Source organism: Micromys minutus (assembly GCF_963924665.1).
Source record: "Micromys minutus genome assembly, chromosome: 1".
NCBI lineage: Eukaryota > Metazoa > Chordata > Mammalia > Rodentia > Muridae > Micromys > Micromys minutus.
In genome coordinates this window covers 240,538,239-240,554,361 of record NC_137969.1, presented here as the reverse complement: position 1 = coordinate 240,554,361, position 16,123 = coordinate 240,538,239, and positions in this window count along the sequence as shown.

Below are 16,123 nucleotides of genomic sequence, written 5' to 3'. Positions count from 1 at the left end.
TAGACTGCTGTTGGCCACTGGTTTGGTGTATATTGCTTGTACTATGTTTAGATATGGGCCTTGAGTTCCTAATATTTCCAAGACTTATAACATGCAGATGTGTTGAATTGTGTCAAATACTTTCTCAGCAGTTAGAGAGATGATCATGTGTGTTTTTTTCTCTTTGAGTTTGTCTATACTGTGGATTCCATTAAGAGATTTCCATATATTGAAATATCCATGCATCCCTGGGATGAAGTCTAGTTGATCATGTTGAATGATAATTTTGATGTGTTTTTTGATTCAGTTTTTGAGAATTTTTGAGTTCTTTATATATTGTGGATATTATCCTTTTAGCAAATATGTAGTTGGTACAAATCTTTTCTTCATTCTGTAGTCTGCTGCTTTATAAGAATGATGGAGTTCCTTGCTTTCCAGAAGCTTCTCAGTTTCATAAGGTACCATTTATTAATTGTTGACCTTAGAACCTGTATTATTAGTGTTTTTCAGAAAGTATTTTTTGTTTGTTTTTTATTTATTTGTTTGTTACAATAAGTTCAAAGCTATTTTTCATTTTCTCTTTTGTAAGAATTAGCACATATGGCCTTATGTTGAGATTTATAATGCAGTTGGATTTGAGTTTTTTGCAGGGTGACCTAGCTGTATTCTGTTATGTATAGCCATCCAGTGTGAACAGCACCACTTGTTGAAGATGCTGTCTTCTTTCCAGTATATATTCTTGGCCTCCTTGTTAAAAATCTTCAGGTGCCCACAGGTGTGTAGATTAGGTCTATTAAACAAAATCTGATAGTTTTCTTTTTGTAGCATTGAAAACGAGGAAGGTAAGAGGACATAAAATGAATGCACAGAAGGAAAGTAGTCATCTTCTCACTTCAGGGTTTTTTCTTTCTCTCTCACTCTGAGAAGCTTAGACTATGGTCACAATCCTTAATCTCCCATTTCAGCATTCCAGTTTCTTGGTGTTCAAGCATATGCCTCACTTTAAAACTTTCTTTTACTGTACAAATACTGCTCTTTGCCTAAATCCTTGGAGTTCTTTTCTTTCCCAATGCTTCTGAAGCCTTTGTTTGCTTGAAGATAAAAACAACATTCATCATATCAGCACTGACAGGAAGAAACAGAAGTTTCCCTCCACCATCCCCCTTGCTTCTCAACTTTTAATATGGTCTTATACTGACCATATGGAATTATTCTCTGTTATTTAATAATTAAGCCTTTATTTTCTCAAACAGAGATAGTTTCTCTCTCTTTTCTTCACACTAACTTATTGAGCAGGTATCTTGGCCAAGCTATGTGTTGATTGTTCTAGATACAACTCAGCCATGCTTATAAAAGATTCTGTTATACATAAAAAATTGCTTAAGAAAGTATAGTAAAGTAATTTTACTCATGTGATACCTGTCAGGCTGTATTCAAAAGCTCAAGACAGTAGATATTTTACTAATATCTGTTTCTTTGTTTTACATACTGAGGCAAACACAGAGCATGACCTTATAAAAACAAAGCATGTAATGACATATCTCCACCCACGTCAGGTGTTAATTAATTTTAGTGGTTCAAAATCAGCATACAGTTACACAACAAAAGGGTTCTGCCCTCTATCTTGTGACTATCTGTTACACACACAGACACACACACACACACACACACACACACACACACACACACACACACAAAGTAACAACAAAACAGTCTTCTCAAAATATTACAATCTCAAAGACAAATATGAATCAGCCCTCTTGTGGTGTTTGAATTGCAGGGAATCAATACAGTACACACATATGTAGCACACACAAGAAAAGAGGAACTGATTCCCATCTTATTTTTCTTATGCTCCTTAAACATTAGGACTGAGACTGTACTACTATAGTTATTCATGAAGATCAAAGGCAGATCTGTGGCCATTAACTATTGTTACATTAATGCAACAAAATTTCAAATGACTAAGAAATATTGACTAGATCTTGTCAGGTGGCATACCATTGTTATTTTGGGAATCAAGAGGTGATTGTATGAGTATTGTGAATTGCTATATATTGCTATTAATATGTTTAAATATGGACCTTGAATTCCTGACCTTTCCAAGACTTTTAACATGAAGGGGTGTTGAATTTTGTCAGATGTTTATATATATATAGTTGATGACATATAGATACAGGTAAAGATGATTGCCACTAAACATCAGACTAAACCCAGGGAGGGACCCCAATGAAAGCTAGAGAAAGGACTGAAAGAGCTCGAAAGTTTGCAACCTCATCGGAAGAACAACAACATCAAGCAGCCAAGGCACTGAGGTGAGGAGGGTGATTGGGAGAGGGAGCATCTTCATGGCAGCAAGCTGATGGGGAGGAGGGAGAGGAGTGGGAGAGAGGGTATAACATATGAAATGTAAATACAGAGAATATTCTAGAAAATTAAAAAAAATACAGAAAAAAAGAGTACTGTGAATTGAGGCCAAACTGGAATATATAGCACATTCTAGAACAGTTTGAAACATCTAGTGAGATTCTGTTCTAAATATGCAACTCATTATATAATGAATCAAAAGCCAAAACAAACCTATCTGACTACATGATAGACTAACCAGAGTGGAAACGTGGTCTCCCATCTTGGGCTGACAATAGCCAAGGGGTGATTGTTTTACTATGTTCCTAGAAATGAAATCCACTCATGTGCCAAATGAAATTCTAAATCAGTTTTTCAGTTTGCTGCTAAAGTGAAAACTAGTCAAAACATCATTTGATTAAGCACTTAATTTTGTGAAGCAGAATTCTTGAAGAAAAGGAACCTAATTATATCAGAACCACAATACCAAACAATGATTTTAATTCATAGTCTACTAACAAAAACTAACTGACATTATTCAAGATTAAGCATGAATAAAAGATTTTAAAATTAAAAAAAATCACAAAGCATGTAAAAATATTCTCAGTCATGTCTCAGGTCAATAACAATATTTATACTTTTGATTTTAATAATAGTCAAAGAGTGAGAGGAACTGAAAATATAGCAATAATAAAGATAATGGTGTATCCATTTCCATGGTTCTCTTTGCATAAGAATGCATGAGTAATTCTAATGTCCCAGTAGATACCAGCTAATGGTTCTGATAGCTAGAGATCTCAATTAAAGGTTATTTTTAATTGTATTTTTAATTGTACCAATTGAAATAGAAAAAATGAAAAGTGTGGTGTTGGAGAGATTGCCGAGCAGTAAAACTACCTGCTCTACAGTCAGATAGCAGGTGGGGTTGACCCATAACTGCAGTTTTGATGAAACAAACAGCCCTTACAGCTTTCCATGAGTTCACAGCGTTGAATTCTTGCACATATACATGCATACACACACACACACACACACACGCACACACACACACACATACCTTCACACAGACACATAATCACATATAAGTCTTGAAAACATAAGATGTTTTATGTTATGTTTAAGCATAGTAGATTAAATTAGATAACTGAGAATTAATTTTGCAAGAATAAATGGAATTTACTTGCTTATTTATAAAGTTGAAATAGAATATAATAGATAATAGTAATATCAACACATGATATTTAGGGTACAGGTCAATATGACATAGATGGGATACAGAATAGATTTTAAAGTTTTAGAAACAGGCTAGTCATGTTTGCAATTGATTTCAGTTGACAAATGAGGTTATTATGACTTTATATTTTTGATTATATAAATACATTTTTTTTGTATAAACCCATCATGATAAAAGGGAAAAATAAAAAAAAATATATGTATGAAAAGAGATGAAAATACAGACAATATTTTACAAATATCTCTAAAGGTATTGTGTTTAAAATATTAGAGGCTTTGTTTCTTAATTTTATGTTATGTTTCAAGGTACTTTGGCTAGCTTGACCATGGCAAGCATGGCTCTGGCAGTTCTTACCCTTCTTCCCAATTCCCTCTGCCTTGGATTATGGAAAAGCTGGAAGAAGCTGAGAAGGGCAACCCTGTAAGGACCAGCAGTCTTAATTTATCTGGATCCCTGGATCTCACAGACACTGATCACCAACCAGGCAGCACACACCAGCTGATGTGAGGTCCCCAACACCTGTACAGCAGAGGACTATCAGGTCGAGGTTCAGTCAGAGAAGATGCACCTAACCTTCAAGAGACTGGACGTCCAGGAAATTTAGAGGTCTGGTGGGGTGGGTGCAATGGGGAGGATATCCTCCTGGGGACAGGCAATGAAGAAGAGGTATGGGATGCGGAACAGTCTGAGGGTAGACTGGAAGAGAAATAAAATCTGGAGTGAAAATTTGAAAGAAGTTAGTCACCAAGGTTTATTCTCTTACTTTTTCACTTTCTCTCCCTGAAGCTACTCACCAAGGTCCAGCTATTAGGGTATTAAAGTCCAACACTCAAAAGCCTTCTCTGACTTTCCTAATTAATATGCCTAATTAAAATAAAACCCCTTATCCTAACACAATGTGGGGTTTCCTTTGTACCTTTATAAACTGCCATTTTCCTATGTATCATGTCTATTCTCTATTGATGTCTAGTCTTTTGTCCTCCTCTGAACAAACACCCTTTCTCTACCTTTTATTCCTCCCCCTTCTCCTAAATCCTCTACCACCTCACCTTGTGTCTTATTCCTTTCTGTCTCCGGCAGATAAATTGCTGAGAACTTGGACTTGAGAGTCCTGAGCCCATTCATTGTTTACAAGCACATTAATTTATATCAGGTATTAAGAGTTATAAGTCCAAAACACAGCTCATGTAGAAAACTATTACTGTGCAATTCAAATAGGTACATTTTAATAAGGACAAATGCTGTTTTGAAAGGTTCTTGCATGAGGATCTCCAGTCAAATGACAAAAAACAGCTTCTGTAACTAGACTTTGAAAAAATACAAATCCTAAAATCTGACATGCAATGGAAATAGAGAAAGCGAGTGGAAGGGAAGCCTTTTAACATTTGCCAACATCTTTACCAACACATTTCAGAAAACATTCAGCTTTAGAGAACTCACTCCTTCTCCAGACCCCTTTCCTGCTTGGCAATGGGTGGGACTCTTTTTGCAATGAGTAGAATTGCCATAGACTAGAAGTCCCCTGGCCAGCTTCCCACTGTCAGCTATAAATACATCAGCTGAAAATTTCCCCAGGGGTATGATTTAGATTTGACACTGATACTCTCAAATAGCATTCATTTAAAATGAAGCTAAAGATTGAACTCTGTAATTCTATGAATCTGAGTTCCTTGAGACTTTCTTTGACACAATCCAGATATAACTCCCTGAAAAGGAGAAGAAATTATTTAGGAAACTGGAGACTTGCTATCTACCTGTTTCTCTCTTTATCCTCAAGCTTCTTCCTCCAAAATGTGCCCAAAATGTTATGCTGATAAATGTGTATACATATGTTTGTGTTCTTTCTGATAAAGCAGCACCGTCAGACATAGGTACTAAAAGGATCTTAGTTCTTTAGAAAATACATTTATTTTCACAAGAACATAGCAATCAATATAATTCGTACAATTAAAATTTTGAGATAAATAAGACAAGTTCAGAATATGATGCCTATTAGAAATATTATTCTACATGAATATTTTCCTTAAATTTTTATAAGCTTCTGTTAGCATTCTACATAAACTTAAAACATTTCTTATATGACATATTCTAGTGATGTAGAATGTGAAATTAATTATTTTGTGAAGGCAATACTCAAGACTTATAAGGACACCCATTTGCTTTTCTATAATGTAGACACTTAGATTATGTTGATAAAGCAACACACCCTTAGAAAGTCCAAATTAAATAGGTGGTTGAATATTTATCTGGCATGTTCACAAGTTATTGATAATAACTGAGATAATCCACCTACTTTCCCAATTTTTTTATCTCCCAGATTTGTAATGGGTTGGGGCTGTGGATATCAGACCTGGCATTTGAAAGCTGACCATTTATTTTGGCCACAAAATTTAAAACAGGCATTCTTTGTTGAAGACTCTGGAATTCTTCATGCTGGTCTCACACACATGCCTGTTTGTACTAGCCAAATTTACATGGAGACTGAGCAGTATGGAGTTATTGTCAGGGTCTCAACCCCAGCTTGAATGGAGGCAGTGTAACCTTCATTCCCTCTTTTTCCTTCCAAAGATATTACTTGTCATGCCTCAAAAACAACTATTCATTGCTCTTTACTCTTCTCTCTGCATGAAAATCTGTATGTGTTCCTTTTACTTCATACTTTCGAAAACTTCTCGTGCCCTATGAAGCTCTTGAGCAATTTCCATTTCCAGAAATAGCAAGCCATCCTTCTGAGATGCGGTTAAAGCCCATTTTAATATAGCATGTGTTTATTTAAACTCACTGCCAAATAGCTCCTTCGCAGTGGTTTCTGCTTGGAGCCAAAGGTTGAACAGGCCATGGAGAATAATTCTAAGAGTGAAGGAAGCTGTCCTGTGCCAAGTCTAAAGCCCTCTTGGGAAGGAAACATAGAAAACATAGCCTTCACCTTGCATGACTAAGAGACCTGTCATAGTTTCTCATAACCAGGCCATTCGACTTGTCAAATTTTAATGCATTGTTAGGGTTCTATGGGAAGCCCAATGCTAATGTCCCATTTCTTCTAGCTGGAATGTCTGGAATGGAAGGAATGCACTTTGTCAGGTCTCTCAATGCTTGAGAAGGCAGACAACCTTATCTGAAACACAAAACACAAGTTATACATGAAAGCAAATTTCTTTCTCTACCAACATAACCCTTGTGAAATAATTCACTATTGATCTTCAAAGGATGGAGAAAATAAATCTGTAACATTGGAGAAAGAAGAGAAACACAATCCACAATATAAGTTCTATTATGAAAGCACACAATTGAAAAACTTGGAAGACAGTAAGTTTTCTACACGCTAGGCAATTGAAGGCCTGAATATATTATAATCTACAGGTTAAATGGTTGTTTCTCAGTGAAACGGAAGAAGCTGCATTTGTCTTCACCTTCTTTTTCTTTTTACTTGTTTGTAACAAGTGTCCAGGGTAGCTCGTCTGTGTTTATGTACGTATCTTATCAGAGCTCAGGGTCCCTGACAGTCATCTTGGGGAAGCCACCTGCCTTCAGCAGCAGCTAGTTCCTCTTCACTGTCCCTGACTGATTTGCATGCTCTCTCTGGTGTCCCCAGCAACAGGTGTCTCATTAGCACCTAAGCAGTGCCAGCTTCTCAGGAAGGCTGTGAACTGATTAAACACATGTTCCATTTTTATCTCTTTATGAGTCATTACTTAAAGGTTTTATCACCAGATTGCCACACTTAATTACGTGGAGCCATAATTAAATATGAGCATTCTTAAACCGGCTTTTTAAATTTGCAGTTTTAACTTCAGTGACATGTTTTGCTGTTTGCTAAATTGAAGGTATCTTTAAAAGAGGGCTTCAGGAAAGGAGCAGAGCGGCTAAAGGTCTTCTTCCTCACATTAATATTTTTAATCCAGTGTGAAAAAAAAGAGTCCCACACTGCAGTTGAAGGCTTGAAGATAATCAACAAAAATTGGACAATTAAATTAGAATATGCTAAGTTCATTTTTATGAGGTGTAAGAAACGAAAGTACAGCTTGCCTTTTAAATAACAGCTTACACTGGGAGGCAGGGAAACCTCAGGCAACAGTGTCCCTGTGTTCTGAAGACAGGTAAAGTGGATAAGACAATGTAAAATAAAATGATCTATTTTGTAAAGGTTCTAAACAATGAAGTTTCTTCCCTTCCCACTCCCCGAAATTTTATAGTATGCATTTAGGCTAGAACTGGATGGTTAAAATAACTTCATAATTTATTTTGTTGCTATTTTCATTTTCCCCCGATCTCCTTTATATATCCAAATCGTTGTTATCCAAAAAGCTAGAACCCCTTTTCTTATCTTCAGTTGGTGACTTATGGGAAACACAGGTGGCGTGATTTATTTGTCATACTTTTCTTTAGACTCTTCCCAGGTGTCTTTTCATAGTCTAGAATTTTTCAGAGACTGTTCACCATAAACAACACTGATCTAATCTCTGTTCTTTATGAGAAAAAACATCTATTCTACCAAAATTTCCTTACCTCCTACAATGTCAGATTGTGCATGGGATAAAAGTGTTTGCAAACTTCCTAGGATTGCAATCACATGAGAGAAATTATGAACAAAGAGGGCCTGGCCTTTCTCAACAATGCAGTACAGATTCTGAGGTTTCTAATAGAAGAACATTCAGGAAATTCCTCCTACCTTCTAATTATTACTCCTTCCTCCCAAGCTCTAATAAGTTTCAAGGCCTGAGACACAGTCCTCCTTTGTGGAAAATTCTTTCTCTTATTCTAGAAGTGCTTTCACTCTCAGTTACTAAGAGGTGACCTAGAATTGAGAAATGTCATAATGACCTGCAGGTACCTTAACAGGTCAGAACACCAGCTGTGGACGTCTGGCAACTTCAGTTATGTCGGGGAACCTATATAAAAGTGAAAAGGAAGAGTCAACACTACAAAGTTGTCTTCCAACCTACTGCATCTATGGCAATACCCCTTTACCCACACTTCATTTACACAAATATACATAATATTAAATAGGTTGAAATAATTTAGTGGAAGTCTTAAACAACATCCACCCCCAGGTAATGGTTTCCCGTTTGTCCTTATAGAAGCATGGAGAGGATGATGCAGAGGACATGTGTTAGAACTTATGCAAGTTAAAAGTGGATTTTTCCAGAACAATTGTTTGTTTAATATTCCTGTAAATGAGAATTATGATTCATCTGGTTCCTTTCCTTGTTGACCAGTTGTCATCATTTGGAAGCTTTTAGTTTTTAATATAAAAGACAAAACAAAACAAAATGAACTCAAACACAAAGACTTTTAAGCACAAATAGATTAAGCTTAAGACAAAGTAAATTGATTTTTTTACCCAGTCATGGTTTGGTAGAAAGGCCTGTGTGATATCACCAGTACCCACATTGATTCTTCCTTTCCCTTTGACATAACTCAACTAAGTCACTATAAGCTGAAATTGGGAAGAGAATTTCAAAGAAAAATTAGAGCAGGAGTTAAGGAGGCACCAATATATTCAAGATTATCTTAACAAAGTAGAGAGATTTCAGTTGAGTTTTTTAAAATAAAAGGCAGTGGAGGTCTTAAGTGCTGAGGTGAGCAAAAGAAAGCAATGGAGACATTAGGAGAAGCCTGATTTGTGAGATTAGATCATCTGAGTTGCTAACTGGCATTTGAAGAAAGTAAAATTTTACTCTCCCAGGAGGCCTGAAAGATATAGACTTTCTCTTTATTGGTTGAAATGACTGAATTTTGAAAGGAAGGCAGGAAGGTGGTTTCTGCTCTTCGTGGTTCTCAGAGGGAAAGAAAAACACATAAAGCCAACAGTCTTCCAAAGTCACTAGTTCCAATAAAGGGAGTTCAGTGAATTCCAGTCAGGAAGACAATTCACCTACACACAAGGCAATGCTAAGACTGCTTCAGGCAAGGTCAACTACAGTATGAGAGTGTAAAACAATGACATGGAAGATCTAAGCAATCACTAATCATTAACCAAGTTTTCTAGAGTCTAAACACATACTGAAGCAAACACGACGCCTCCCCATTCCCCATCTTATTGAATGTTATGGTTCCTTTTTATTTTGATGCTGGTGATATCATCCTCCAGAGCAAGGTGAAAATAGCAGTGTTTGCACACAAAATATATGCCATGTTAAAATAAATGAGCAAACTAAATAAAATTACTTTTACTGGGCTGCTACCACTAGTTTAGACAAACATCACTGTCTATCCCTTTGGCTACTTTGCTTCTTGCTTCTGATCCATAGTAACCATTGTTCATTAAAATTTCATTATTTCCACTATAATTTTAGATACAAAGTTTTAATAATAAAGTTCTAGCTTCTCAGGAGCCCCTTCAATGTAGTGTGCCTACCTCCATCAAGTCAAGGTTCTTATCCTCTATGTGTATTAGAATGTCTTATCTTGTTTTGTGAGTCATTTTTCCCTCCAAATGAGCAGAAGCTTCATTTATGAGTTTAGAAGTCTGCTGCTGCTTAGTTTCTTATTGTGGGATGTGCTTCTTACTGAGGCATAGCAAGCAACATTTGCTTCTTTTTAGATTTAATTACACTCACCATTGCCATACAAACAGAATAGAAATTTTACGTCTATAGATTATCCTGCACTGTTATTTTTTTTTTTTTTTTTACTGCCTTCTCTCTCTCTAACCCAGAAAATAGGTCTGGTCTTCCATTAAATTATTGTGATGTATAATTTTTCTTTGAGAGAAGTGAGTGTGGTGGGATAGAAGGAACTTTTGCCTTTGTTTATGAATGTGGTCATACATTTTGTTTTGCCTTTTAGTATGGATAGTTCTTTTTGATATCACCATTATGAATTTAGTGTTTGCTATGTAGAATTATTATCTTTACAAAAGTATGGGGGTTAGTGTGATGTATTTATGATAATAGCTGAGTGGTTTGGGAAATTTTTAATTTCAGCTTTTAAAGAGAAGAGTGATACAATTCTTAGGAAATGTGAATGTGAAGAAAAGTAGGACCAAGTTGGAGTAGAGATGGGTAATAATATGAAATTAAAGCAATATTTGGCATGTTTTGAAAATGTTATTGAGAAACTATGCAAAAGTGGGTGGGTGGCAGCTAAAACAGATAAATATTTTATAGCAGGAAGAGATAATAATTGAGAAAAACTAGGATTTTTCTGCATAACTGAAAAATATGATATTTTATAATTCTTAGAAAATAACAAGCTGGACTGTGTTCGTTGCAGTTGCTTGTAACCTGCCCATCATTTCTCAGAACTCTGCTTGGTAAATCCATGAATACATATTTATATTCATTTATGGTTTTCACATTTGAGAACAGATTTGAAAATTTAAAACATCTTTTACTATGCTTCAATTTAAAGCATAAAGCAAATTCAGACAAGTTTTTATCTATCTATCTATCTATCTATCTATCTATCTATCTATCTATCTATCTATCTATCTATCTATTTATCTATCTGTTTATTTAAGTCCACATTTTATAGCTTGAAAATTCTCTTCAGGAAAAATTGTTATTCACTGTAGCCCTCAGCTTGATACTTGAGATTTTTTGACTTCCTCTTGATGGCTATAGACTACACTGTGTTTCTCACTGTTTCCTTCCAGTGCCTGGCAAAGGTAATTTAAGGGAGAAAGGTTTTCTTTTGCCTCATGGATCTTTATTCACTACAGTGTGAGGGCATGGTAGCAGAATGGCTTCTGTTCATAGTAGTGGGCCACTGTAGCTGGGCATAGAAAAGTGGCACTTAGGAAGCATGACTATAGGAGTAGAAACAGAACAAGCATATACCTTTTTTCATGAGGAGTCACCTACCTCAGCCAGGTAAAAATTTTACCCCCTCTGAAAAAAATTCTGCCACATGGGTCCATTTTGCAATCACAAGGCCCTTTGGGGGTTCACTTCACATCCAAATCATAACACGACTGCTGACAACATTTGGAAGTTCTTTCAGAGACGTGCCTTTTCCCCCTATACTGGAGAAAGGAGCCTTTACAAGACCTCTTCTCCCACTGATGCTAGGAATGCCCATTCTCTACATGCAACTGGAGCCATGGGTCCCTCCATGTTTACTCTTTGGTTTGTGGTTTAGTTCCTGGGAGCTATGGGGGATTCTGGTTGGTTGATACAGTTGTTCTCCCTAGGACATCGCAATCCCCTTTAGCTCCATCACTCCCGATGGTTGGCTGTTAGCACCCACATCTGTACTTGTCAGGCTTTGACAGAGTCTCTCAAGAGACAGCTATATCCGGTTCCTGTCAGCAAGCACTTCTTGGCATCAGCAATAGAGTCAGTTTGGTGGGGCAGTGTCTTGATGGCCTTTCCTTCTGTCTCTGCTCAACACTTTTTCCTCATATTGCATCCTGTTAGTATTTTTTCACTCTTATAAGGACTGAAACATCCACACTTTGGTCTTTCTTCTTCTTGAGCCTCATATAGTCTTTGAATTATATCATGAGTATTCTGAGCTTTTGGACTAATATCCACTTACCACTGAGTAAATATCATTTGTGTTCTTTTGTTGAGAAATATACAATGGCCAAGAAGGACCTAAAGAAATGTTCAAAATCCTTAGTCATCAGAAAAATGAAGATAAAAATGACCCGGACACTTCACTTCACACCATTCAGAATGGCTAAGTTCAAAAATGCAGGTGACACTAGATGCTGGCAAGGATGTGGATAAAGAGGAACTCCTCCTCATTGGTGGGATTTAAAGCTGGTACAACCACTCTGGAAATCAGAAAATTTGGCATAGTATTACCTGAGGACTCAGTTCAACCTCTCTTGGGCATATACCTAAAAGATTCTCCAACATATAACAAGAATACATGTTCCACTATCTTCATAGCAGCCTTATTTATAATAGCAAGAAGTTGGAAAGATTCCAGATGTTCCTCAAGAGATGAATGGATAAAAAAAAGAAAAAGTGGGCCATTTATAAAATGGAGTACTACTCAGTGATGAAAAACAATGACTTTATGGGATTTTTAGGCAAATGAATGGACCTAGAAAATATCATCACTTATTCTTAAAGATTTCTAAGCAAACTGAATATATTCTGTAAATATATAGTCCTTATATATCTATAATTCTATGTTACAAATTATAACCAAGCACCCAGGAAAATGCATGAGTATACAAGCTCCCTTCTACTAGCTTTCACGTGTTACCACATTCCTTTACATGGTGGTGAGGCAGCAAAAGCTCATCATGATTGTGGGAAGAGTTTGGTTCTGCAGAGATCCTGAGCAGAACGTGGGGCCCAGGCATTGTTATTTGTACTTTTCTATCCAGTAGCATAGAAAGAAAATAAAGATGCACAGGAAACTGCCTGCCAAGGATGCCTCTGGAAGTTTCTTTGGAGAAAATAATGCCCAGCAATTTAGGATCAAATGTGCTTTGGCTTCTTTCAAATTAGAAATATATAAAGCACTTAAACACACACACAGAGAGAGAGAGAGAGAGAGAGAGAGAGAGAGAGAGAGAGAGAGAGGGAGGGAGGGAGGGAGGGAGGGAGGGAGGGAGGGAGGGAGGGAGGGAGAGAGAGAGAGAGAGAGAGAGAGAGAGAGAGAGAGAGAGAGAGAGAGAGAGCCTCTATGATTTTATGTAAAGAATTTTGAAGTTTCAAAGCTATATATAGGGGGAAAGTAAGATCTGTGCTTGGCAGCTCAAACCAGTAATCTCAGCTGTTGGAAGGCAAAGCAGAAAGATCCTAGGTTTAAGAAAAATTTAGTTACATGATTAAATTCTGCCTCAAAACCAAAATAAAGTAAAATCCTTAGGAAAATTCAAAATAACACACTGTTTATATAAAAGTTTTACTGCATATCAAATAGTACTGCATATAGTGCATGTTTATAAATATATATGTATGGATGTGTTTGCATATGCAAATATCTTTGTATTAAATGTGTGACTCTGATGTAACATACATACAGAGCCAATAGTAAATTGTATTTATAAGTTTTTGTTTAACAGGCCAGGAGAGGAAAATCTACATGAAGAAATCCAAAATTGAAATATATATGAAAAATATTCTTATCTTAAACAGTTCAAATGAAAACAAGCTATGAATTTTTAATTTACTATTGTGTGTTCTAAGTCAAAAGTTAAAATAAAACACTGCTTCATAATTTTTTTAAAAATACTTTACAGTGAAACAAGAATATAAACATGAGCTATTTCTATGTATACTATTACAGCACTACTTCCCATAGATATATTGTTTTAAAAAGTTTAAATTTTTTAAAGTTATACTTCAGATGTAATACACTTTCAAAGGTCTCATTTTTCTTACTTAAAGATGTCCATTGGCAATTTGAGAAGGTATTAGTGGAGATGAATGCAGTAGATCAAGTTTACTGTGTTATGGGCTCGATATTAGGAACATTTATCTTAAAATGAAACCTTTTGTCTGTTTACCCTATAAACTGATAATCTGAAAGAAATCTGATTAGTCCTAGCCAGAGTTAAATTCAATTTATTGGAGACAATCTTTGCTTCTCACTGAGAAGACAGAATTGTTTCCCTACTATATACTTCGTTCAGTCATTCTTTTACAAGTTTGGTTGCAAATGTAATCATTTTAATGCAACTGAGTTCAAAATGAATGGCAAGAATGACCAGAGCCTATATTGCAGACTAGGATGCTTCTTCTTGTATCACATTTATTTTGCTACTTATTCACTGCTTTTAGTTTGTCATGGACCTGAGCGAAGATAGATAATTGTCAAACTGTCTCAGTCCTGCCTCAATGCTTGGTATTGAGGCTGGAGGCGGCAAAAGGCACATTTCAAAACTTAAAATGTAAAAATGGCAAACTGTAGAGATGTTTAAGGGTTTTCTAGAGGCTGGGTAATTCTTACAAATGCAGACAGCCAACCTTCACTTCTGCAAGAAAACTAATCTTTCTATTTGTCAGAAACACTGGGCAGAGTTCTGAGCATCTTTCAGGCATTCATTTTAAGAACTCAGTCTACCTTTGACAGACTAATTGCATGTTCAATGACGAGAAATCCCAGTGACAGATAATGATTCCCTTTGGTTAAACGATTCTTCTTTTGATGATGTCATCCGCAGGCACTGCTGTTGGAAGGAGTTTCTGAAAAATGTTTTCTGCTTAAAATGTATTTTCTCTCTGATGGAAACATTGATCTGTCCCATGTCTCTATGAAAACTAGTAAAATAAATATTCATTAAAAGACCTCTAAGGGAGGATATGTTTTACCTACATATGCAGCTAGTCAATTTCAAAACGTTGATGGTTTTACTTTTATCCCCAACATTAAATATGCATCCTCACATCCTCATAGCTAACCTGAAAGCATTTTCTCAAGAGTGATTTTCTTTCTGTCTTGGGGTATATTCTTTCTGAAGGATTATACAATGAAAAACAAGTTAGATTCTAAGGCACATATCTAACACTTTCAGCAAGAGAGCTGTGTATACACGGATATCTGTGTGTAATATGAAGAAACTTTACCTTTCACTGCAAATAAGGCTATGGCTTACTTCAATGATCAATTGAAGTATATATGAGTTCTGATTTGAGGAAAGAATTCAAGAGGGTCATTATATTAGTTATATTTCTAGTGGCCGGGACAAAATATCATCCAAAAGCAATTTAAAGAAGAAAATGTATAAAATTTGGCTTACAGTGTGAAGGTGCCATCAGTCATGACATGCAGGGTGTGGTGAAGGGCCTGGAGATAATTGATCATATTGTTTTTATATTAGGAAGCAAAAAAGAGATAAAATTGATGCTCAGGCTGTTTTCTCTTTCTCGTGTAGTTCAAGACTCCAGCCTACCTTTTCAGGTTTAGGGTGAGTCTACCCATCATTCAACAGTATCTAGAAATTCCCTTCCCAAATGGAGGCGTTAGAGAAAGAACTGAAGGATCTGAAGAAGCTTTAAACCCCATAGGAAGAATAACAATATCAACCAACCAGGCCCCACAGAGATCCCAGGGACTAAACCATCAGCCAAAGACTACACGTGGAGGGACTCATTATTCCAGCCCCATATGTAGCAGAGGATGACCTTGTCAGATATCAATAGGAGGAGAAGCTTTTGAAGGCTCATTTCCCTCATTGTAAGGAAATGCCAAAATGGTGAGGTGGGAGGAGGTGGGTAAAAAGAGGAGCATCCTCATAGAAAAATGAGAAGAGGGAAGGGAGAGAGAAAAACTGGGAAGTAGAATAATATTTGAAACAGAAATACATATCTAATAAAACATAAATGAAAAAGGAGAAAGAGAAGGAGGAGGAGGAGGAGGAGGAGGAGGAGGAGGAGGAGGAGGAGGAGGAGGAGGAGAAGAAGAAGAAGAAGAAGAAGAAGAAGAAGAAGAAGAAGAAGAAGAAGAAGAAGAAGAAGAAGAAGAAGAAGAAGAAGAAACTTTCTTGTAGCTTGTTCACAAGACCTGGGAGAGATAGGTGATTTGTATATAAACATGATTAAGAATTTTCTTATAATCTAAAGTTGACCTTATCAATGAGGAAATGAACCAATGCTCTTCAATTTACTCATGAAACACAAAGATTTGATAATTTTCCAGAATTAAATAAGACAGCAC